Here is a 27,260-nt window from a genome sequence, read left to right as displayed (position 1 = left end):
GGACCGTCATGATAAATAATAGCTACAGTTGCAGAGGTTCTTTCTGAAATTGATAACTGAGAAGCCTCGAAATTTTTGATACAAGTTGTCAATTTAGTTCCATCAGGTCTACATCGTTGGGACACTAAAATGACATACTGACCATAAGTTTGTATAAATAATGTAGACAGCATTGGACACTTACATTGGGTACACACCATATTATGATCAGCTGCTTTAACTAGATTATTAAATGACACTGATTTGCAGTCTGGTAAAGTCAAATATATAAATCTTTCAGAGTCTATTCTAGTAGTACTTGATAAACTACAATTGTCGCAGTCATGCTGTCATTGATAAGAAAGGCTAAAAAGATTTTCTACATCTACACCTTCATTTTCCAAAACACCAAACATATATATTAAAAATTCCTGACAATCCTGCTGAATGTTCTGTGAAAAATTTTCTTGACCAGAACATATGTCTAAAATATTTCAAATTTCTGTAACACTTTCTATTTTTGCTCTATCACTGCTACATTTCTCAAACACAGAATTCAATAAACTGCACATTTTGATCCCGATTTTCAACATTCTGTTCTTGTAAAGTTTGAAGAAAAAAAACAACATTAACCACTACATTAGCATAGCAGTCGACACCAGAATTGTTTTCAAACTGAAATCCAACAACATCTTCATCAGAATCCTTTTTCTTTCTGTTTACAATTACATTTTCATCTACTTTTTGTCTTTTTGCTACTACCTCACTGCAATTATTCTCATTTCTTCTTTTTCGGGCTACCACACGTTTTTCAAACAGAGGATATAGAGGCAAACGTGGAGCTTACTCTCTTCTTAACCTATTGTATTCTGTAACACAATCTAGATCTGCACAAATCTTTGTCTCATCACGCTTAATTAAGTACAATCCTGATAAAGTTCTGACTCGTGATAATGCCACATATGCCATACCCTCTTTAAACACAGAACTTCCAATTTTCACCAAAGCATTATCTACACTTAAACCTTGAGATTTATGAATTGTCACCGCATATGCCAAACAAACAGGAAACTGTTTTCGGCGAACATATAAGTCTTTTACAAGCAAAAATCTAGCAGAACAAAGACTGATTTGTTTACTTGCTCAATGCCATCAAATTTAATTTTTAAAAATTCAATTCCATCTCTATTTCTATAATTCACAAAATCAACAACATGACCCGTTGCTCCATTTACCAGACCTCTTTCAACATTTAAATTCCTTCTCAAAATGATACGACAATTTAAACACACATTCAGAGTCTTTTCAAAACCAGTTGTTTTAGATATACTCTTCTCTAATGAATCCAATTTTGATTTCAAATTTTCTGACAAAATAATTGTTGCTCCCATATGCTCAATTTTATCAATTGCTTCCAGTTTCACAATCTCTTCAGTTTCTAATTTTAACATTTTGTTGTTGAATATGGAACATTCTTGCAGAGTTGGCATCAAACATATCCCAGATTTGTTCTCAGTAATTTTCTTAAAAATATTCTCTGGAAGAATGTTTTCATTTGGATACAAATTTGAAATTAATCGTGCATGTAAATCTTCTTTCCGATGCTCAGTTACTTTTCCGAATCTTACAACTTGTAGAATATTTTTATAATCTTCATCCTTTGCCTGTCGCATATTTTGAAGCAGTTCTGCATATTTGAAATTTAACCATATATTACCATTTCCAATGCTTCCAAGGGACTTCCTGGTATCTTCATGCATGAGCATTTTAAACACTGGTTGTCCTTTTACTGGAGTCAACTGCAGTAGATCTCCAAAAACAATAATGTGTTTTCCTCCAAATAACACATCATACTCTGTTCTAAGAATTTCTTGCATTCTCAAATGCACAAAAGCAAGCATTAGATTTGAGACCATGCTTACTTCATCAATGATAAGAAGTTTCATTTTCTTCAGAACTCTGGAAACTTCAGAACACGCATCTCCAGATAGCTTGTTGTAATGCAATTTATTATCATGCTCAACTGGCAGCATCAGTAAACGATGTAGAGTAATCCCTTTAATGTTATGTGCTGCCAGTCCAGTTGGAACGGTTACAACACAAGACAGCGGTGATTCAGTCCTTTTCTGCAGATAAGTTGCAATTGCTTTCATCAGAAAACTTTTTCCTGTTCCCGCTTCTCCACTTACGTACAGTCGGACAGGCTTACATGATGTGCATGAGCTCTCTTTTTTCTCATGTCTGAATCCATGTTCAATCTGTTCTGTGACTTCATCATATATCTTTTTCTGCTCAACGTTTAGTTGCTTTACCAAATCTTCTAAGTTAACTACATCCTCTTGAGCTTGTTCCATAGCTCTTTCCACCTCATTCATGGCAGTGGCAGCTTCATTTTGGATAATTGGTCCTCCTAGTGTATCCTGACTCAATGAAGTAGAACTCTGACTGTCTTGAGAACTGTCTCTAGCAATCTCTTCAGCAATTGTGGCTTCTTGCTCTATTTCTTCGTTCAACATTTGCAGATAATTTGGAAAAACAGGACATTCTATGGTATCCTTGGTTGCATTAAAAGAATCTTCGCAACAGAGAAAATCTCCAAGTAGTTCCTCTTCTGTACGCCATTGCTTAAAGAGTTGCAAAAGAGCTAAATAGTAAAATTTTCTTTTGTCTGGAGATTCACAACTCAATTTTCGATGATTAATCAAATGGCCTTTTCTCTGCTTCACTAGACATCCTTCATACCCAATGAAAGCATATTTTCCATTATTGATATCTTCTGTGATGTTCCTCTTATAACTATAGTTTTGCAGAACTTCATACAAACAAGTGTTTTCAAGGTGAGTACTTCTATTTGGATAGTATGTATCCAACATGATTGTCTTCAAAATATCTGTACAAATACTAAATTTCTTGTACAGATTTCAAAACTCGGTTTCGTGTTGCAGCAAGACCTAGACTCACCCAAATGATTGTTCTAGATTTGGCATAGAGGCTTGCTGATGATAACCGATCAGAACATTCATATGCTCCAATTTCTCGATGCGACGACATCTTCAGACTGAAACTGTATAATTTTTTACTCACACTCTTTTCATGTGAAATGTCCTCCCATATTTCCTTCAGTTCTGTCTTTTCTTTTTTTGTGATGTAAGACGTCACATATCGAGCCACAGCAACGAACTGAATATCCATGTTAGCATTCCACATGGAAAAAATCACTGGGTTGTAGTCGTTAATATACTTGGACTCTTCCTTTCTTTTTAAATTGTATGTATTTTTGGGTGATTTTCTCCTCACAGTATGTCGCAGAGAAGACATCAAATGATTTACTCTTCCTTTAGAAATCACTGGTCGTGGAAATGCGAAACGACATTTTGTGTAGAACTTGTCCTTGTTTCTAAATTTTCGAAGACAGTACTTTCCACAACGATGGAATTGAAAGCGTAAAACTTGGTGCCTTAAATGGTTTTCTTCAGTAGTTTTCGGAACAGCACAAGTTGAATACTCTTCAATGAAACTCATCACTGTGTCATCCGAATCAGTTCCAAATTTGGGTGCATCTTTAATCCATAACAACATATGTATGTGAGGAGCACCTCTCGCTTGATACTCATTCCTCCAAAAGAAATCCAAAACCTCTCCAAGGGGAGGATTTCTTTTATTGGTAACAAAAGACATCATAGCTTCAAATCTATGATGGAAATATCTGCATACATTCACTTGATCTAAAGAACACAGTTCTCCAGGTGTTTTGAATTCTATATTTTGTATGTTTCCATTTGCCTCTAGTAGAAATTGAAGTAAGTTGTCCAATGCATACTTAGCACAGCTAAGAGTGAGGAACCATGTAGGAGTTCCTAGGTTTCTTAGCATACATTTCAATTCCCCATGATGATGGAACCAATACTCGTTTGTACCACGCTGACATGCCATGAGATTGATTAGCTGAGATTCCAAAATACTGTCTTGCAGATTGACTTTCTCCATAAAGTTCCTCGCCGAAACATTTTGCATATGTGCTCCACTTTTCAGTATATGGTTCACTGCATAAGAAAGCCCAGACAAGTCACTTTCATACAGTAGATGAAACAAATACGGAATGCATTGACGAAACCTTGGATCTTCAGCATATAATCTTAAAGTCCGGTATTCAGCTGCAGGAATTCGAACTGGTTGATCGTCATATCGTCCACCTCGACCTGTTGGAAATAACTGTGGAAAACAACGAGCTTCCAAACTTTCTTCCCATACACTAATAGGACTTCCTTTTGCTGCTTTCATTTGAAACAAGTCAATTTCATTCCCCATTACTTCTTTGGAATGCAAAGGATGAACAGTATAATGTTCATATATTTCTTCACTTCTAGACACATCAACTTTTTCAATTTGGCCGACTGAACATTCACTGTCTTCTTCTGTAGCTGTTTCCTCTCTCCAACACATAGATGTTTGTAGTACTCATTGTTTTTGACCAAATACAACGTTGCCTTTTTGACTTTCCTAACATCCACTAAATCTTGCCAGATTTCCTTACTCTTTGTCGGAACCCCATTAACTAGAATAACCAGAGGATCTTCTTCTACTCTTTCTACACCAATTGTATCAATATTTTTCTTGACATCTAGAGGCAAATAAACAACTCTTCCCTTTAATCCTCTTTGTAAATCTGAAGGAGGCAATTTCCCTATCTTAGGCTCCATGCGAACAATAGCCTGAAAAGGATGGACACATTGAATCAAAATAGATTCATAAGTATTTAAATCCATCAATTCAGAAGGAATATCTACAAACTGAAGATTATTATGAACAGCTCTAGCAGGCATTCTGTTTTCATTTAATTTCTTAAAACAATAATTACAAATACGCTGATCAGAACTCAAATCAAAAGAATTCTCCACCAACAAATAACTTACAAAATCCTTCCATTCACTATTGTTTTCCATTTCACTTTTGGCATATAAATCAACTAACCTAGTCTGAATCTTATAATGAGTCCGTAGACAACACACACAAGTAAAATTAGGCCTTTCACTTGATTTCACCTTAAACTTTGTAATTTCCTCGTCAAACTTTTCTGTACTTAAAATCTGTACATTGTCTTCGACATTACCATCTATTACTATATCCATTTCTACACTGTTCTCTTTGTCCCCAAAATAACAAAACTCAATTTCTTCACAAATGCTCTTCACACCTAATTCAGATCCATGCAAAAGAGCACTGTTTAACTGTTTAAGCTTAAGTGCTGGACTTTTTGCATAATACAACCTTCTCACTAATTTCCTCACTTTAATATTACGCACTGCTAACATCCTAAAATGATGAAAACACTCTGACATACTTTTCTAGAAAGACAAGCCAGTGAATGACTATGAAAACCTATGTTTTCTCTCACTCTGCAAGGATCTAACTCTTGCAACATCTTCATTTTCTGTTTTACACTTTTCTTACTATATGTACGTAAGAAATTACGAAGCAAATCGATTGAATCCTGTCGCACACTACAAATAATACTACACTTCCATGTGTACACTGGACCCTTAGTACGTTTCCCTAAAACTTCATCAGCTAACACCTCTTCTGCATCTCTAGACACAAGTTTCTCTTTTTCCATCAGACAACCGTCTTTCACCTCATATGCTCCACCACTGGTGTCAACTGCATGCACCAAATCATTCTCCTGGAAGTAACTCTCCTCATTAAAAAATGGCTCAGCACTTGAACTATGCATCCATTCTCCTGAAAATACTTCACAAAAATTAGTCCGATTAATTATTCTTTTCCATCTACTGTTCGATTTGAAAACATCAATTGCCTTGTTAAGTATCCTAATTCTATTGATTACTAAAATAAATCATTTTTTCTTAACTTCGAAAGCCTGACCAGCAATCTTCTCTACACTTTTCTTTTTCTTGTAGAAAGCAGCTCTCTGTTTACCTTTCTTCATATTTTTTAACAAATTTAAAACTACCCTATTATGAAACATTCGTCTACGAATGTCCGTAAATTGGTTTTCTCTTCTATTACTATACATACTGTTCTCTCCTGGTCCAGTAGTAACACTTTTGGGGGGCCTCTCCTTCCTTTACAAATTTGCTTCTGTATATTCTCTTTCTCATTAACATTTTTTTTTGCTATATATATGTTCCGAAAAAAGACTTAGTTGTCTTACCAGGAGCTTTTTTTGTGTTTTTTGAAGTACTTGTTGTAGGGGAGTGCTTTAATTCCGGTGCTGTTTTTGTTTTTTTCCGTATGGCATCTTTCCTTCTCCTCTGCCTTGAAGGCATATTTCCAAAACTTTTGAATTGTTGATGTCAATCTGTGGTAAAGAAAATAATAACACATTATAGACTACTATTAGCAAACAACAAAGGAATGACAACAAGCAAACAATATAAACACTAGTTTACAACATATCTAAGTTTATATCACAGCAACTATATAACTAGGAGTAAGACAGAGAAAAACAGCTAGACGGAGTAACACAAAGAGATAGACAGAGTCAGACAAAAAAACAGGTAGAGGGAGTAAAACATAGAGAAGGAGTAATACAGAGAGAGTGTATAATATGTTGTAAGACAGAGAAAGGATGTAATAGGGAGAGGAAGTAAGTCAAAGAAAGGGAGAAAAAGAGTAAATCAGAAAAAAGGTGTAACAGGGTGTAAGACAGAGAGAGGGTGTTAGAAGGGAAGAGGATGTAAAAGAGACTTAAACAGAGAGAGCCTGTAAAAGGGAGAGAGAGTAAGCTTGAGAGAGGGTGTAAGAGGAAGTGAAAAAAGACAGAGTATATAACAAGAAATAGGTCAGACAGAGGATATAACAGGGTGAAAAGAAGAGAATAAAAAAGTCAGAAAGAGGGAGAGAGGGTATAAAACAGACACAAGGTGTAATAGGGAGTAAGACAGGGAGAGAATGTTACATAGAGAAATGTTGTAAGACGGAGTAAATCAGGAAGAGGATGTAAGACAGAGTATGATTTAGAAATTGCTGTAAAAAGACAGAAAGAGAATAAATCAGAGACAGGGTGTAACAGAAAGTAAGTCAAAGAGAGAGTGTGAGAGAGTGTAACACAGAGTCAGGATGTAAAAAGGAATAAGTCAGAGAGAGGGTGTTAAAAGGGGACAGGTGGAAAAATAATAATAATGCTTGGTAAAGAAAGTTGATGCATAAAGGAATTGTATTTTGAAAATAAGTGACATTTCAGTAGTGTAATAAAATTCTTGTACATATGACCTGTACTCTGTTTTTTTTAATGTTATTTAAAAAAAGATTTCTGGCACATGAATTTGTTTTACATTATTGACAAAGATTAGATAGTATCTGCATAATTAAAAAACATATATTAGCATATTTCACAATCATGTCACCTGTGTTTCCTCAGATTAGTAAACAGATTGAGCAGATGAGGTGAGGCCTATCCAGGGGTGCAGAGGAGGTGAGGACTGTGTCCAATAGTGCAATGGACAAGACTCACCTCCTCCGACTCTTGGGCAAGCCTCACCTCCTCTGTGCCCCCTTGACAGGCCTCAATGTATTGGGTATAATTGATGGTGACAGGGTGCAGATGAGATGAGGCCTGACCAGGAGTGCAGATGAGGTGATTCCTGTGCAGGAGAGCAGAGGAGGTGAGGCCTGTGTCCAAGAGTGCAAAGGACAGGACTTCATAAAGCCTCTCCATCACTGCACTCTTAGACACAGGCCTCACCTCCTCAGCACCTTTCACAATCATAAAAGCCATTTGGGCTTTCCTCACCTTCTCTGCACCTTTCGCAATCATGTCAGGTGTATTTCCTTAGATTAGCAATCAGATTGTGTTTTTATATTGTTGCTTTCTGTTATGTTTTTTCTTAATGCTTGATAAGTTTTTTTTTGCTGCATAGAGAAATTGTATTTTGTAAAAAACTGAGGTTTTAGTAGTGAAATTGTTTGCTTGTACATATGACCTGTGCTCAGTTTTTCTTAATGTTAATTTATAAACGATTAAGGGGCAAATGAATGGCTTTAGCATTTTTCAGAAGAATTAGAAAGTGTCTGCATGATTAAATAAATATATTTGCAATTTTCCAAAACGTGTCTGCTGTGTTTCCTAAGATTAGGAAGCACATTAAGCTTTTTTATACTTCCTTTGTGTCATATTTCTTGATAATACTTGGTAAAGAAATATTAGTGCATATAGGAATTGTATTTTGTAAAAAAAATGAGGTTTCAGTAGTGTAATGAAATGCTTGTACATATGACCTGTACTGTGTTTTTTAAATGTTATGTAAAAATTGATTTACAGCACATGAATTAGTTTTACATTATTCACAAGGTTTAGATACTGTGTACATGATTGCACTTTTCACCTGTGTTTCCTCAGATTAGGAAGCAGATTGTGCAGATTAGGTGAGGCCTGTCCAGAAGCGCAGAGGAGGTGAGGTCTGTCCAGGGGAGCAGAGATGGTGAGGCCTGTGTCTAAGAATGCAGTGGACTGGACTTCATGAAGCCTCTCCCCCACTGCATTCTTAGACACAGGCCTCACCTCCTGTGCACCCCTGGACAGGCTTCTCTCACACTACACTCTTGAACACAGGCCTCACCTCCTCTGCACCCCTGTACAAGCTTCACCTCATCTACAACCCTGAACAGGCTTCACCTCATCTGTGTTGGATTCCACCCGACCGGCCCACATACTGCAGGAACGAAGTATGCACCAATCCACTTCCCCTTCCCACAGGCCACTCACAAGATAGTAACTATGACTGTGCCAATGGACCTGGAAAGAGGGTGGAATATGAGGAGACACCAAGTCTTCCACCCCTGTTGTAACGAAAGGACGCTGCTCCCTCCTCCACACATCTGCACCTATGTAAACAAAAGGAACACACTTCACATTATATGTACTACTCCCTAATACCCCATAACCAGTGACCATGTCATGCCAAGGCAATCACAACTCGCTTACCAGTGGAGGATGCAGGCTTAGCTTCGTGAAGATATCGGGCACAGATAAAACCAATCCAAGATGAACTCTCTTGGACTCAGGAAAATGACTCCTATAATGTATGGTGTCTCTTGTTTCGTTCTGGGGCGTTAGGGGAAAAAGGACATGCCTCTATTTCGACACGAACCAGAAAAAAACCCTATCTGTTTTTGTTCAACAGAAAAAACGGCACTGGGAAGGGGACAGGTAAAGTTGCAGCAGAAAGACCGGCTAATCCAGTACTCGGAAACAAAACCTAGTCGCGGAATGACATAAAACGTCAGTTCCGCGTACAACGATGTAAAGCGGAGAAAAATAGAGAACTCGAGAAACGAAGCAAAAAGCCCCGCTATGTACCGCGTCTCTTCTAATCTTTTTCTCCGTCTTGGACTAACATGAAGGCCCAACAATAAGAGGTAAACAGGAGCCCCATAACCCCCAAGCCTCACAAAAACGAATACTGGAAAAACACCGGGGAAGGGAAAAAAACGGGCCAAGGAAACCTAACTAACTACACTAGGGAAGGAAGGAAATTGGGACAGGGTTGGAATACAGGAGCCAAAGGCAAGACTCCCAGGGGTTAAAATATAATCCTCATGAGCCTGTAAGGAATACAAGAAAAGGTCCAGGACCCCAAGGAACCAGCAAAAAGCAACCAGGAAACAGGAACCCAAACAATGGCAATAACAAGCAAAGAAGTAAAGGTAGGACAAACCTATATCCCATTCCTGGTAGGTCATGTGATGCCAGTACATGGTCACTGAAAGGGGACTAGACCCAAATCCTAACAATCTGCACCCCTGGACAGGCCTCACCTCATCTACACCCCTGGACAGGCCTCACCTCATCTACACTATTTATTCCTTCTCAAAAATGTAAAAACCATTCATTTGCCCCATAATCGTTTTTCGCATCACATTTAAGAAACACAGCACAGGTCCGATGTACAAGCATACAATTTCACTACTGAAACCTCACTATTTCACAAAAGACAATTCCTCTATCTTGTACACGAATTAGTTTTACATTATTCACAAGGTTTAGATACTGTGTACATGATTGCACGTTTCACCTGTGTTTCCTCAGATTAGGAAGCAGATTGTGCAGATGAGGTGAGGCCTGTCCAGAAGCGCAGAGGAGGTGAGGCCTGTCCAGAGGAGCAGAGATGGTGAGGCCTGTGTCTAAGAATGCAGTGGACTGGACTTCATAAAGCCTCTCCCCCACTGCATTCTTAGACACAGGCCTCACCTCCTTTACACCCCTGGACAGGCTTCTCTCCCACTACACTCTTGAACATAGGCCTCACCTCCTCTGCACCCCTGTGCAAGCCTCACCTCATCTACAACCCTGAACAGGCTTCACCTCATCTGCACCCCTGGACAGGCCTCACCTCATCTACACCCCTGGACAGGCCTCACCTCATCTACACTATTTATTCCTTCTCAAAAATGTAAAAACCATTAATTTGCCCCAAAATCGTTTTTTGCATCACATTTAAGAAACACAGCACAGGTCCTATGTACAAGCATACAATGTCACTACTGAAACCTCACTATTTCACAAAAGACAATTCCTCTATCTTGATTTACAGCACAAGAATTAGTTTTACATTATTCACAAGGTTTAGATACTGTGTACATGATTGCACGTTTCACCTATATTTCCTCTAATTAGGAAGCAGATTGTGCAGATGAGGTGAGGCCTGTCCAGAAGCGCAGAGGAGGTGAGGCCTGTCCAGAGGAGCAGAGATGGTGAGGCCTGTGTCTAAGAATGCAGTGGACTGGACTTCATGAAGCCTCTCCCCCACTGCATTCTTAGACACGGGCCTCACCTCCTTTGCACCCCTGGACAGGCTTCTCTCCCACTACACTCTTGAACACAGGCCACACCTCCTCTGCACCCCTGTACAAGCCTCACCTCATCTACAACCCTGAACAGGCTTCACCTCATCTGCACCCCTGGACAGGTCTCACCTCATCTACACCCCTGGACAGGCCTCACCTCATCTACACTATGTATTCCTTCTCAAAAATGTAAAAACCATTTATTTGCGCATGGAAGGCTAGGTCCGATCGAGCTAGAAACCAGATAAGTAGGCTAAAGATACAGAGTTCTGGCGAAATAACATTTAATGATGAGGAACTGTTGGAAGAAGTTAAGCTATATATGCAGAACCTATATACAGGTACAGACAATAAAACTACTACTGAAGAAGCAGATCACTGGCTGGAGGAGCTTAGCCTCCCATATTTAACAAATGAGGATAGTTCACTGCTAGGCTCTTTGATTAAAGAGGGGGAGATTCATGATCAGCTCAAAAGAATGGCCAGAGGAAAATCAGCTGGCCCAGATGGGCTTCCAGTTGAAGTTTATCAAATGGGGGCGGGCATAGTAGTTCCAATTCTTACGTCTCTATTCAATAAAATACATTTTGAGGGACAGTCTATCCCACCGACCTGGCTGGAAGCCACAGTAACATTAGTTCTTAAGCTCAATAAGGACCCTCTGACAGTTGAGTCCTATAGGACAATCTCGCTGCTAAACACAGATTATAAGATCTTCGCTGGGGTTTTGGCGGCGAGATTGGCCAAAGTAATTAAGTCCTTAATACATGAGGATCAGAGGGGCTTTATGCCAGGCAGGCAGTTAAATGAACTGACCCATCAAGCCATTGCTGCAATAGACTATGCTTCAGAGCAAAAAGAACCCTTGACTATCGTGGCAATTGACGCCGCTAAGGCCTTTGACCAGGTCCATTGGCTATATTTATGGGAGGCTCTGTCCAAGTTTGGCATTCCAGCTAATTTTATAGCATCCATAAAAGCTCTATATCATAGTCCTAAGGCCAAGTTTCTTGTAAATAATCTGCTAACAGATTGGGTTCAAATAACACGGGGTACTAGGCAGGGATGCCCCCTGTCTCCTTTATTGTTTAATCTTTATATAGAGCCTTTGGTAAACCAGTTAAGATCTGATACTCTGATTAAACCCTTCCAGATTAATGAGTTAGACCTAAGATTTGCACTATATGCTGATGACCTCCTAATGTATACATCCAATCCTGAGATATCTATCTACCGTCTGTTCCATTATGCCGAAAGTTTTGGGGTGATCCCAGGATATAGAATTAATTAAGAAAAAACGGAGGTCATGCAATGGAATTATTTGGATAAACTCCCTGAATCAAAACCCCGCATGAGATACCTTGGAATTCATTTAGTTTATAACATCTCAGAAACATCCAAGGTGAATCTGGATAGAGTTTACAAGGACATCAGTGGGACTTTACAGCGTTGGTCTGGACTACCACTAAACATCTTTGGAAGGGTTAATTTAATTAAGATGGTTATTTTGACAAAGGTCACTTTTCTTTTTAATTCAATACCCCTGTCATTTAATCCTAAAGATATTGCCAAACTACAGGGAAAAATCAGATCTTTCATCTGGAACTGTAAATCGCCCAGAATCTCTTTAAAAAAATTGCGACGGAAATTGATAGCAGGAGAACTTGCCATGCCAGATATTCTGTATTATTGTCATTCTTTTCACTTTAAAAACTTCAGGCGTATGGCAGACAATGCTGACACATCTTCTTTAGGACGGCTATTCCAGGCGTTATTACACGGCACCCCTTTAGGGCAAGAATTCTTTTTGTTCAAATTTGGGGATCCAAGATTCTATAAGAAGGTTAGATTAAATGTGTTAGGGACTGCCCTGAGGAACTGGGTGTTTGTGAGGAAGAAATTATGTATTCCCTATTACACGCCCCAGGCCCCTATATGGGATTCGCCTGGGACGCCAGAATGTCTCAGAGACAAATTATCAATTCCTCTTAAAACAGCTGGTATCATGCAATGGCAGGATGTTATGGATAATTCCCAGCTACTGGGGTGGGACTCACTCTCCAGGATGACAAATGGAACTCTCACCATGTTCAAATACTATCAGCTATCCAGTTGGTGGTCTACTATTCCATGGGAGTTTACAACCAACCCAAAATTTGAATCTGTGATGAGAAAAGGTAGATGGAAAAAGGAGATTTCCTTTTGGTATGAGGCACTAAATGAGAAGGATGAAATCACAGAGGGTGAACTCAACAAGCTCTGGGGAGAAATAGATGACCTGCAATGTGATAACTTGTTAGCATTATGGGGAGATTCCTTTAAATTGTTAAACATAGTGGTGAAATCTGCCCCCTTAAAGCACAATCATCTGTTCACCTTAAACAGAGTTTATATAACTCTAAAAAAACTGGTTAGAATTACAAATCTTGAATATAGCTGCCCACGGTGTAAGGCCCCAGCGGTAGACGATATACACATGTTTGCAGAATGCCCAAGATTGGTACCCTATTGGACTAAAATTGGAGAGTTCATATCTGATGTCCTAGGTATACATATTGAGATCTCTTCTAGGACAATTTTGTTTGGGTTAGGGGCAGAATACTAGCTTCAGGATATGATGACTAAATTCATCTTTTATGTGATTATTTTATCAAGGCGTGAAATTTGTAAGGCTTGAAAGTCAGAGAATGCCCCTACATTCACAGATTGCCTGAAGTATATTGTGTATGTTAGTGAGTCCGATATGGCTTGTGACAGCTCTAGCCAAGATAAGATCTGGGCGGCCCTTGTGGCTTGGCGGAACCGATGAATATGTTCCTATGATTTCACCTGGGTACTGTTGGTGCTTGTTCTCCTGCCGAAGAAAGGGTATTCAAGGTCAAAATGGTATGGAGCGGACATAGCAAACAGCCAAGTCTAGAGCGGGGTTTTCGCCCTCCTCCCCTACAAAGGATATAATCCTCAAGGTCCGTACATCGCAATGTAGGGAGGAGGAGATGCCCTGGCTAGAATACCCAATCTGGTATATGAGGAATATAAAAAAATAATAAAAATAGTTTTACATTATTCACAAGGTTTAGATACAGTGTACATGATTGCACGTTTCACCTGTATTTCCTCTAATTAGGAAGCAGATTGTGCAGATGAGGTGAGGCCTGTCCAGAAGCGCAGAGGAGGTGAGGCCTGTCCAGAGGAGCAGAGATGGTGAGGCCTGTGTCTAAGAACGCAGTGGACTGGACTTCATGAAGCCTTTCCCCCACTGCATTCTTAGATACGGGCCTCACCTCCTTTGCACCCCTGGACAGGCTTCTCTCCCACTACACTCTTGAACACAGGCCACACCTCCTCTGCACCCCTGTACAAGCCTCACCTCATCTACAACCCTGAACAGGCTTCACCTCATCTGCACCCCTGGACAGGCCTCACCTCATCTACACCCCTGGACAGGCCTCACCTCATCTACACTATTTATTCCTTCTCAAAAATGTAAAAACCATTCATTTGCCCCAAAATCGTTTTTCGCATCACATTTAAGAAACACAGCACAGGTCCTATGTACAAGCATACAATTTCACTACTGAAACCTCACTATTTCACAAAAGACAATTCCTCTATCTTGCATATGTTAATATCAAGCATTTCCAAAAAACATGCCACAAACCAACAAGAAAGAATCTCAATCTGCTTCCTAATTTGAGGTAACGCAGGTGACATCATTCTAAAAGCTTCAAATATATTTATTTAATGAGGCAAAAACTATTAATTCCTTCTCAAAAATATAAAAGCCATCCATTTACCCCAAAATCGTTTTTAAATAACATTTTACAAACACAGCACAAGTCCTATGTACAAGCATTCAATGTTACTAGTGAAACTTCTCAATTTTACATAATGCAATTCCTCTATGCAGGAAAATCTATTTACCAAGCATTATCAAAAAACATGATACAAACCAACAAGAAAGAAGCTCAATCTGCTTCCTAATCTGAGGTAATGCAAGTGACATCATTGTAAAAGGTTCAAATATATTTATTTAATGAGGCAAACACTATTAATTCCTTCTCAAAAATATAAAAGCCATTCATTTACCCCAAAATCGTTTTTAAATAACATTTTAGAAAGACAGCACAGGTCCTATGTACAAGCATTCAATTTCACTACTGAAACTTCACTATTTCAAAAAAGACAATTCCTCTATGCAGCAAAATGTTTTAACCAAGCATTATCAAAAAACATGACACAAACTAACAAGAAAGAAGCTCATTCTGCTTTCTAATCTGAGGTAACACAGGTAACATCATTGTGAAAGCTTCAAATATATTTATTTAATGAGCCAGACACTATATATTCCTTCTCAAAAATATAAAAGCCAATCATTTTCCCCAAAATCGTTTTTTAAATAACATTTTAGAAACACAGCACAGGTCCTATGTACAAGCATTCAATTTCACTACTGAAACCTCACTATTTCACAAAAGACAATTCCTCAATGCAGCAAAATGTTTTAACCAAGCATTATCAAAAAACATGACACAAAGCAACATTAAAAAAACACAATCTGCTTCCAAATCTTCTCCATAGAGCATACAAGTCTCTATCTAAATTAAATGAATCATTACTTACCTTTACAAATGCTTTGGGAGATTGAGAACAGTGTCAGACACACACACCAATTTTTCTTTAGCAGAGCAAAAGTTATGCACTCAAGACACTGCAACCATGACTGGCACAGAAAACCTCTAATTCTACACACATATGCTTCATTTCAACCAATCAAAACTCTTCCCTCACTATTTTCAAACCAACACCCTTCCCCCCTCAGACCTTTCTACCTGTTACCATAGCAACTCCCTCCTTACTGAACTCTCAGGTTCAAAAGTTTATTCTAATGTTGCAAAAGAAGTCAGCAAGGATGTTTGACCTCTCAAAACACCAGCTTATCCCGTGCAAAGTTTCTTTAATTGACTTTTTCTTAACCATCCAAATTGCTTCTTTCACAAAACACAACCATGCAGTTTTAGTTTTCAACTATCTGAATCCACCAATCATTGCTTGTGATTCAAGAGCAGTAAAACTCCACAATAATTTTTTTGTAAACTCCTACTGTTCCAACTGCCATTTCACTCCACACTTCATTTGACTGCACCAGAACCTTCTCTCACCATGTATTCGGTCTGGATTATTGGACATAGCTACATCCACTGGGCTCAAAGGTATGCAGCTAGCAGAAATTTTCACAACCTTGATTTACCAAATGTGGAAATCAAGTGGATTGGCCAGAGAGGATTGAGATGTCACCAATTGATAACATTAGTGAAAACCTTTTTGCATCTGCCAATCCCTGACCTCTTAATAGTGCACTGTGGTGGAAATGACTTGGGCACTTTGACTGGGGTAGGTCTGAAATGCTTTTAAAGGACACCTTTGGTCAATTGATGACACTTTTTCCACAAACTGCCTTGGTATATTCCAATATATGTCAAAGACAGAAATGGAACTGGTCCAACCAATTTTGTCCATAATTTGAGAAAGCACGGAAACATGTGAATACATCTGTTTCCGCTTACATGAGAGACTATGGAATGGGTTCAATATACAACAATAACTTGCGTTACCACATGCAAAATATCTACAGAGGAGATGGTGTGCACTTCTCAGATGAGGGGAATAGAATATTCCTCCTGAATTTAAGACTGTGCATTGGAACCTACTTGTAGGTACCTAAATCACACACCGAACCCAAAAGCTCTTTTCAGGGCTACCCTACCTCTGATCACTCAAAATGATTATTTTACTCTAACTTTTTTCACTATTTTTCACCAAAGTACGCTCCCCGGTATGTTCCCCGGTGCGCTCCCCGGTGCCCGTACCGGACGCTCCCCCCGCGCAAATTTTTAAAATGTTTAATTTTTTTTTGCCTATATAGGCCTCCTAAGCCCCCCTCAGAAAACCTAGGGGGTCATGGGCTGTGTACCGTGCCCCCTTCTACCCATTCCCAACGTTGTTTGTTCTCCATCTTGTGTCTCAATTATACCAAAACACAAGATGGCGGACTCCCGTAGCGCTCCAGGTGCGCGTACCGGAGCGCGCACCGGTAAGGGCTCCCTAAAAAATGTGGGAACTTAATTTACATAAAAACCACTGGAAACACTTTCACCAAATATAGAATAAGCCCTACTATATAGCAGTCCCTACCATTATCCCAAAGTTGGTGGTATTCCATTAAGCCATTTAGGCTGTAGCCCTGTCTAAATATCCTGAGGTAAATTACATGACAAAATTCACATATGAAAGTGTTGGAATTTACAACCAATTAAAATGTTACTTACATTTTGTACTTTTATGTGCTGACATTTGATTGGTTAAGTACATGAATATATATGAAAAATGAGAGGGAAAAACAGCCATTTTGACTAGTACTACCTGAGGTACATTTGAAAAGGATTTTCACTGAAAACTTCAACTGCTTTCACAAAGGTAAGTTGTTAATTTGGAAGGGGAACTATGTTGTGCACTTTAATTTAATTTGGGAAAACGTTTTCTGATAGTTATATACTGTCCCTCTGTAATAGTTATAGATTGAGATAGGCTTCTCTGTTATAGTTATGGATTGAGTTAGGCTTCTCTGGTATAATTATGAATTTACTTAGGCTTCATCACATGCACTTTTTAATAATTCTACTTCCTGCCTGAAACCATACACTGCCCAAAGATAACTTCACTGTTAAAAACTCAAAAGTACCTGCCTGAACTTAAACCCAACAGTGCCCTAACTCTACTGATATAGCTATTTTTTATACAATTTATAGCTAGAAAATAGAAGGAAAACAAGACAAAATTAATATTTATTTCGAAGTTGTTGTTGAGAACAATCCAGAGAAAGATATGGATGATTTAGACTTCATGGATCAGTCTCTGGACCAACAATTACTTCACAGTGTTTAAACAATAGAATCATTCAATCAAAATGAGGACATTCCAGATGATCTAATGTTAGAAGTTCTTTTAAATTTTGAAAAATCAGAACAGTAAATTTATATTTAATAATTAAAAATTGTTTGAGACATTATTCAATATTATATGTAATTCATGAAATAGTACCAAAATGATTATAATATAAAGTGAGACATATAGTATACTGTGCACCTTTTTTGTGTTACATAATAAGTTTGCTCATAGTTACTTCCTTTCTCCCACTATATTATCTCCAATGTGTATTTGACATCTCTTTTTCATCTCCTGCCTCCTTTCTCTCACTGTCTGTCTCTAATGCACCATATCACCACCAATTTTGTGTAGGTTCAGAAGAGAGTAAAATGTAATACTTGAAAACATCATAAGGGAGCACGGTAGACTACCCATCATTCCCTAGGCCTTCTCAGGGAGGGCTTAAAGGATCTATTTCTTCTTTCCTGACAAACTATGGTATGGATTCCATATACCACAATAACATATGTAACAATATGCAAGATATCTACAGAGGAATATCTACAGAGGAGACGGTGTACAACACAACAACTCTATTCAGAGCTACCCTACCTCTAAGCACTTTAAATTATTATTTTACTGTTTCACTGGGTTTTACCCATGGTACGCTTCCCGGTGCACTTAGCGGGCGCTCCCCCCGCCAAATCAAAAAAAAAAAAATGTTCTCCCGCTGGGCCCTATTATAGCCCCCACATCAAACCTAGGGGGTCAGGGGGGTCTACTCTGCCCCCTTATGGTCATTTCCCCCTTTGTTTTTGCCACCTCTTGTGTCTCGATCCTACCTACCATGTCATGAGTGATGTAATATGTGACGTCATCAGCAGTGCATTGCAGGCGCACAAGTTATAGTGAGTCCAACTAACTATAACGTGGGAATTTCCATGGTTTTATGTCAGTAAAATTTCCAGCTAACTATAACTGGTGTGAAACCTATGTTTTTTTCAGTGAATTTAATAGGTTTTTTAAATGCTAATTCCTAACTATAACTGGTGTGAAACCTATGGTTTTTTCAATGAATTTCATAGGTTTTTTAAATGCTGATTCCTAACTATATATAGGACCTCAAACCTATGAATATTGTATATTTATATAATAGTATTTTATTAGTTTTGTTTATTTTTTTTGCCCTGGTGCGCTCCCGGGGCGCGTACCGGGGAGCGCCCCGGTCAGCGCAATTTTGCCGCGCGCCCCGGGGCGCATACTGGTGAGCGTCTGGTTTGCGCTATTGGCGCGAACTAAAACATCATCATGACGTCTCGCGTAGCCGCGTCCGCGTGATACGCACGGCGTATGCGCGCCTGGAAGCACCCACGCGCATACGAACGCGCTATGTAAGCGCCCCGGGGAGCGCTCCGAGGCGCGCCCCGGGGCGTGTTGCGTAAGCGCGTCGGGTCATGTGACCTGAAAATAACACTTTTCATTGGTTCATAACAGTTTTGGTTTCATAATGATGAAACCCCTGGTCTTGTGACTTGAAAATACCACTTTTCATTGGTTCAGAACAGTTTTTTTTCTCCAAATGATGAAAGCCCCCACCTTTTTTCCTCATTCTCACTTTGTACTTTGAGTGAGGAAGACCTGTTTCCAGAGCGTTCACTACCTATTTCTACTCAGAAATGGCTACAGTAGCAGCAGCAGCTGGATCATCTGTCCCACCTCCACCACCACAAGGACCGCCAGAACATCTCGTTGGTGGTCAAGAAGAAGAGGAGGAGAAGGAGGAAGAGGAGGAAGGGACAAGGCAGTTCCTGCAAGAAAACACTCCACCATACAAACCTAAGGAGCACTTCATATGGGAGGTTTTTTAAATCCCAACTGGTTTAAAAAAAGTAAACGCTGCAAAGGTGACCTGTCTCATCTGTGGTGCTGTGCTATCCAGGGGGAACCCTACAAAAAAATATTCCTTTGGGAATCATACAATGATTCGGCATATGCAGCGTTTGCAACCTATTAACTTTTCAGCAGCAGAGATGAGAGAACTCTGCAAAAACCTACCCCAATCATCTGGCACAACCTCAACAACCAAAGAACCCACTCCATCGGGTCCAGAAGCAAGTCAGTTGATTTCAAGTATCCAACCAAAGTTTGGGGGATACAAAATTGTTTGTGTACATTGTGGGAAATTAATCACTTATGGTGAGCAGAGCATTACACTCATCATGCTTGCTAATGATAACCACAAATGCACAAAGAAGCCTTAATTTTTTCCTGGTTTTTTTTTTTGCTTCAGTTGAGCCGTTTCCAAATCCCTGTTTTTTGTTTTTCCCTATGAAAAAATACAAAAAAAATATAAAACTGTTCATAAAAGCCAAAAAAAGTAAAAAATGTTCAAAAAAACAATTAAAAAAAATATAAAACAACAAAAAGAATAAAGAAACAGTTCTTTTTAGAACTACCTCCAATTTATAAAAAAAGGCTTCATTTTTTTTAAAGTCTGTCATTCTCTTTTTCCCCATGGTACGCTCCCCGGTGCGCGTACCGGGCGCTCCCCCCGCAAAAATCGAAAAAAAAAAAAAAATTGCCCCGCTGGCCCTTTTATAGCCCCCACATCAAACCTAGGGGGTCAGGGGGGTCTACTCTGCCCCCTTATGGTCATTTCCCCCTTTGTTTTTGCCACCTCTTGTGTCTCGATTTCACCGAGACACAAGATGGCGGCCGCTCCGGACTGTTTGGAATGTTTACAGACACCCGGGAGCCAATCAGCTTTCCGTGCACAAGTCGCGTGGCGAGCCTGGTGCGCTCCCCGGTGCGCGTACCGGAGCGCTGCCATAGATATATATATTTTTTTTTTAACCTAAATTACTCAAAAAACACTGGAGCACATATCTTGAGACATAGCAAAGGCACATCGGGCTACCAGTCCCTACAATTTTGCCAACTTTGGTGGAAATCCATTCAGCCGTTCGGGCTAAAAGTGAGGTCGGCCGCCCTATGGAAATTAACATGGGGAAAACACGTTTTGGGACCCCCTTTTATCTCGGCCCCCGCTTGACGAATCCCCACCAAACTTTCAAGGAAGGACCGGAGCTCCGCGAGGCAAATTTGAGAACATTTTCAGGCAGATTCGTCAACCGGCGCCAAAGGTATTCCAAATAGAATTTTGAGATTTTGCATTGAAAAAAATCCTAACTATAACTACCTACTGGCGACCGCTAGTAGGTTATATATATATATATATATATATATATATATATATATATATATATATATATATATATATATATATATATATATATATATTCACAGAAAAAACCATAGGTTATAGTCCATATATAGTTAGGAATTTGCATTTACAAAACCTTGAAAATTCAATGAAAAAACCATTGGTTTTAGGCCATATATAGTTAGGGATTTGCATTTAGAAAACCTTATTTTACTCGCATAAAACCATTGAAATTCCATATATAGTTATAAGCGCTAACTATATATCGCGCACCCGCAATCCACTGCTGATGATGTCACATATTACATCATTCATGACATGGTTAGTGACATCACTGATGACATCACTGATGACATCTCAAATGACATCACTGATGACATCACTGATTACAACATCCAGTGACTGTATGTTTCTGTAAAGTTAAAATATGTTTTACATATTGAAGAATGAGTGGATATATAAGTGTCTGGATGAAGGATTTACTAGGTGCATGACTGACTGATTGAGTGAGTGATTAAATGTGTCTCACTGAGTGCATGGGTTAGTGACTAAACTGTTTTAATTTGTGCATCATTATATCTGTTGTTCTACAAACTGCTGCATATGTTGATCAGTAGCTATATGAGTAACTGTATGGGTTATTGATTGGTTGTCCAAGTATTTGTATGGGAAACTGAGTGTGTGTGTATGGGTGGCTGGGAGGTGTGTGACTCTGTACATAGATGTGTGAGTAGTTGATTCACTATATGTATGGATTCAAAAGTGCATGTGGAAACAGCTGTATGGGCGGTTGACTGTGCATGAGTGTATTAGTGAGTGAATGGATATCTCAGTGCTACATGTCAAAGTAAGTACATATGTAAAACACAGTACATGTGAGAGTTGACATCTATAAATAACTGTGCATAAGAGCCAGTGAATGTGTGAGTGGCTGTATGGATCATTGTGAACATGTATCATGTATATATATATATATCTACTGTAGCGTAGAGTCAAGTGTAGATAGACAACTGTACTAATGTGTAGAAAACTCACTAAAAATATTGAGTATCTTTTCCAATATGTTCTTAGGAAGTTGTACTAGCTGCGCAGCGACCAAACTTCCCTAATGAGTCTGTTTTGAGATGGTATTCTGTGTAGCTTGTATAGCTGTTTCAAACTCCCAACTGCCTCTTATTAAATTCACTCAAATTTCTCTGCAAGTCCCGAATGTACTTTATTTTAGAGGCTCCCTGATGCAGAGAGTTACTGTACACCTAACTGAAGGGTATGCTTAGGACTTAGTTGCAGTTCTGGATTCTTCTTTGAAAATCTACGGATTACAGTTTACAAAAATAAAGGAACTCACCAGTCTCAGGAAAATGTTGTATCCCCTAAATACCTGGAGACTGGAACTTATGTTGAAGGATCGCCCAAAAGATGAGGCACACACTTTGTGTAGTTGAGGAACGTTGGGGTTTATTTAAAATAAAGAAATCGCCTAAAGGAGCGCCGGGCATCTTACGGATGGCGCTCCGATCACTTGCACATGCGCACTGCGCTTCCCGTGCATGCGCACATCATTCGCGGTCTTGTCCTTGCATGTCGCGCCTTCACGCGCCCGCAATGACTAGACCGCTACACTACATATCTCCCTTTTTTACACACACATATGAAACATGCTATGAGTCCACTGATTCAGCATCCCCGAATTTCAAAGTCTCTGAAACGAGCGGGTGTGACCACCGCTCTCCCTGCACGTGTACGTCTTACCGGGGTAGAGACTTCTCGGACACCAACTCCCGCAGGGCTCACCATTCCACTCCTCATTTGACTCCATTCATTTCTCTGGGGTGTCAAGTCGTTTTCAACTCTCTCTTCCTCTACCCGCGGAGCTTCCAGATCTTCTCCATCTACATGCACATGTCTTTCCACTTGACTCTCACTTTCTTCTGTTATTCTCTCCTCTCTGCTACTCAGTCCTTGATCTTGTTGTCCTTCCTCTTTTTCCTCAGGCCACTGTAGAATCTTGTTACATTTAGCCATGCGGTCTTGGGACCACACATTACCATCACTGAGCAACACAGATCTGTCCTATACTTCCTCCACTTGCATGGGAGGGCTGTACTTGCTTTCTCCTTTCCCTTTTAGCACAGCCAACTTGACTCTCACCCATTCTCCTTTCTCCAAAGCAGCTTCTTTCACATTTCTTCTCCTGCTATAGTGTTCAGTATACACTTTTTGGGCCCTTTCGACATTGTGCTGGACTAGGGCAGGTGACCATTTGCTGGTGACGGTCTTCACCCTCCATACCACATTGTCCTTCGTGAACTGGTGCCTGCCTCTAAGAATCTGGAAGGGGCTGATCCTGTAAAGGTTGGGGTAATCCTGTACGCCCACATCATGCTTTGGATTTCCTTCTCCCAATCCTTGCCCTTCATGATGGCAGCTTGTATGGATCCCATTAGGACTCGATTAAATCTCTCCACCTGTCCATTGCTCGAAGGATGGTATACTGAAGTGTGCTACGCTTTGATTCCATTCCTTTCCGCATACTTGTACCACTTCTCCGATGAGAACTGCGGACCAGTATCACTAAGGATCGTCCTCGGGATCCCCTCTCTCAGGAACACTGAGGTGAGAAACTTGATGATCGTGTCAGTATCCATCTCTTCCTGCACATGTATTTGTGGCCACTTAGAATATTTGTCCACCAAAAAAATTAAGTATTTCGGCATACCTTGGCTATCCAATACTGGTCCCAGAATGTCAACTGCTATATCCTCCCACGGGTTGCGCGGTTGGTCGAACCTTCCCAACGCAGGTCTCAATGGCTTCAATATTGTCTCCGCTCCTTGGCACTGTTCACAGTCTCTCACGTGCTTTTCTACTTGACTGTCCAGTCCCGGTCACCAATAAATTTGCCTCACTCGTAGTTTGGTTTTCACGATGCCGAGATGTCCTTCATGTATCTGGCACAGCAGGAGCGGGATCAGTCTCGTGGCGGGCACCACTTTGTCACCTCGATATAAGAAGATTCCTGAGTCGCTCATCAATAGCTCTTCCCTTGCTTCGTAGAATTTCCTGAGAACTTCCTTCAACCTTCTTTCTCTGGCCAACCACCAAGCACGCATTCCTTGACCTCCTTCATGTCTTCGTCCTCTTCATATGCCTACGCCCATTCTTGCCTGCTGATTACTCTTTCTGAGTCCTCCATCAAAGCTATCATCTCTTCATCCTCCAACGACGACTTTGGCGCCTCCTCCATGACCGAGGCACGACTGAGGCAGTCAGCCACTTTGTTGCGTGTCCCCGGTATGTACTCTACATCATACCTATACTCCAACAGCTTCAGCGTCATCTTGGCTATGCGTGGGGTGGCAGTTGCGTGTCCACTCGAGGTGAGTACCTTGACCAGCGGTTTGTGGTCCGTTTGCAGATGAAATCTCGTGCCCCTAGGAACTGCATGAACTTCCCCATGGCCCATACCACTGCCAGCATTACCTTCTCAATCACACTGAACTTTTGTTCTGTGGGGGATAACGCTCTGGATGCAAAGCTGAGGGTTTCCACGGTACTATCTCCCCTCTCTTATGCGAGAACAGCCCCTAGCCCCTTTTCGCTGGCATCAGTGGCCAGTATGGTCTGGCCAAGAGGATCATGTCCATGCAAAGGCACCGCCTGGCTTATGTCTTTCTTTAACACTTCGAAATCCCTCTGTGCTTTTTCATCCCAGTGGAACGCCGTCTTGTCTCTTATGAGCTGCCTCAATTGATGCGTTTTTGTTGCAAAGTGCTGAGCAAATTTACTATCGTATTCGACCATCCTTAGGAAGGATATAACTTCCTCCTTTCTGACAGGGGCTCTGGCATCTTAGATTGCCTTCACGTTCTCCCTCTTAGGGGTGATCCCATGCCCTCCAATCTCATGACCTAGGTAGGTGACAGATCTCATACCCAGTCGACATTTGTTCCATTCAGCTGTCAGGCCCATTCCCTGTAACACGCTCAGTACTTTGTTCAGTTTCCTGTCATGGTCTTCCCGGTCCTTTCCCATCACTAAGATGTCATCCTGGAAGTATTGAATGCCATCTACATCCTTGAACAGCCGGTGCATCAGCTTTTGGAACACCGCTGCGGCCGATGCCAGCCCGAAGGGCATTCTTCGGTATTGATAGCATCCAAACGGTGTTATGAAGGACGTGAATTTTGGGATAGACGGATGCAAGTCTATCTGATGATAGGTGTATGCGAGGTCAATGGTGGAGAACAACTGCACTCCCCTTGTTCTGGCCAGCATTTCTTCAATCCTGGGCAACGGGAATTTCTCCACTATCAGGCATTTATTAAGTTCCCACAGGTCCACACACAAGAGCACCTTGCTGTTGGGTTTTCGTGCCACGACTAAGGGCGATAGCCATTCCGAACTGTCTATGGGCTCTGTTATCCCGTGTTCTTCCAGTCTGCGTAATTCTTGTTGCACCGCTTCCCTTGTCTCTATGGGCACGTTCCGGACCTTGTGGGACACAAGTCGGGAGTTTTCTTTGAGCAGAATTTTGTGCATGAATTTCTCAAGCCTGCCGACTTTTTCTCTGAATACCTTCGGGAATTCCCTCTTCACCTTCTCCCGATTCGGCCAGCACTCACAGTCTGTCAACAATACTTGCTCACTGCCTCCCGGGTCCAGCTTTATCCCCAGGTCTCCCTGATCTCTCCATCCCAGCACCGATGGACCTTTCTCTGCTACATACAGTTTGCAGTCTGCCGTTCTTCCCCTGAATTCAAACTTCAGGATCCGGTAGCCCACCATGGGGATCGGGTGTCAGTATATGACACCAGTCGAATGTCTGGTGGTTCCAAGTTGGGGCCTAGGCTGGGTCTGAACTCTTCCTCCCTATACAGATCTTTGGACGATGGTGTATGTGGAGCCTGAGTCTATCGCAACCCTGATCTTCTCTCCTCCTATCAGCATGTCGGCCCGTGGTTTACTCGAGCACTTGTTTTATATTCCCAGCACTTGCTCCTCAATGCACAGCACCAGGTCTTCTTCATCCAGTTCTTCTTCTTCTACTTCTGGTCGATCTTGTGCCACATACTTCACGATCGTCTTCTTGCCCTTCTGGCGACATACCTTCTCATAGTGACCTATCAGGCCACAGAACATGCATTTCGCCCTGAATGCTGAGCAACGTTTATCTTGGGCCGCGTGGTTCGCACTCCCGCACCTGTAACACGTGGCTTTGCTTTTCGTGGACGGTTTCCATGTTTGACCTGATTTTCCTGACCATCTATTAGTTCCTTTATTTTCCCTGCCCATCATTCTGTTCTGCCTTGAATGTTCTGTATCGTTCACCTTGTTCACATGGGTCTCTGGATGTTCTCCCTTTTTGCTGCATCGGCGCATCGCTTCGACAGTTCCGCTTTCTTCACCATTGCTATTACTTCTTTTAGCATCGCCTCTCCATGCGCCCATAACTTATCCTGTACCGTCTTATTGGTGGTGTATCACAATTTGGTCAATTATAAAGTCGTCTTGGAGTGTTCCGTACTTTCATGTAATCGCCAACCTTCTCAACGCCGCGACGTAGTCATCGATGGATTCTCCTGCTTCTTGCTTCCTCTGCTGGAAGTTAAAATGATCAATGGAGACACACACCGCAGGACGGTAGTGATTATCTAGATCTTCCACAGCATGCCGGAAGACACCTTTATCAGCTGCTGGTCTAGGCGTGGGCACTACGTTCGTGAATGCTCTAATCCTTTCCGGACCTAGATTATGTAAGAGTATCCTGCTTCTCCTCGCACTGGGGAAAGGTTCTCCATTTTCATCTTCTAAAGCTTCTAGATAGTTCTTGAAATATTCTCTCCAGTCTTTCCATTTCATCAGGGGTTCACCTGGTTTGGGCAGAAACGGAATCGGCGCCGTAAGGGAAGAAGCTTGTGTGCTCATCCTGGCCTGTTTTTCCGTTTCCCCTCCTTGATTTCTAGGGCTACCTGGTGCGCTTATGTTCCCGCCTTGTGCCATTGTGGGTCGGGGTTTTCTTTCTCCCCCTTCTCTGCTTTGTCCCCGTTCCGGCAGGGCCTCAGTGGGGTGCGTCTACCCTCCTACCATGCTTCTCGTCTTTGTTTGCCTCAGTTCCTGGCCCTGGTGCACGTGGTGGTAGCGTCTTGTCTCCTTGCACCTCTGCCACGCTCCTCCTGCGATTCACTGCCACTGCACTTCTTTTCCTTTGTCCCCTGGGTGGTACTGCGCAGTATTCTTCCAGTGTCTATAGTTCCTCTAAGTGCTTTTTTCCTCTAGGAAGCAAATTTGGGCTATTTCGCCTCTGTTATGTTGAAGGATCGCC

This window comes from Lissotriton vulgaris, chromosome 2_1, assembly GCF_964263255.1.
Source record: "Lissotriton vulgaris chromosome 2_1, aLisVul1.2, whole genome shotgun sequence".
NCBI classification, from domain to species: Eukaryota; Metazoa; Chordata; class Amphibia; order Caudata; family Salamandridae; genus Lissotriton; species Lissotriton vulgaris.
Note: the sequence above shows the minus strand (reverse complement) of the source record.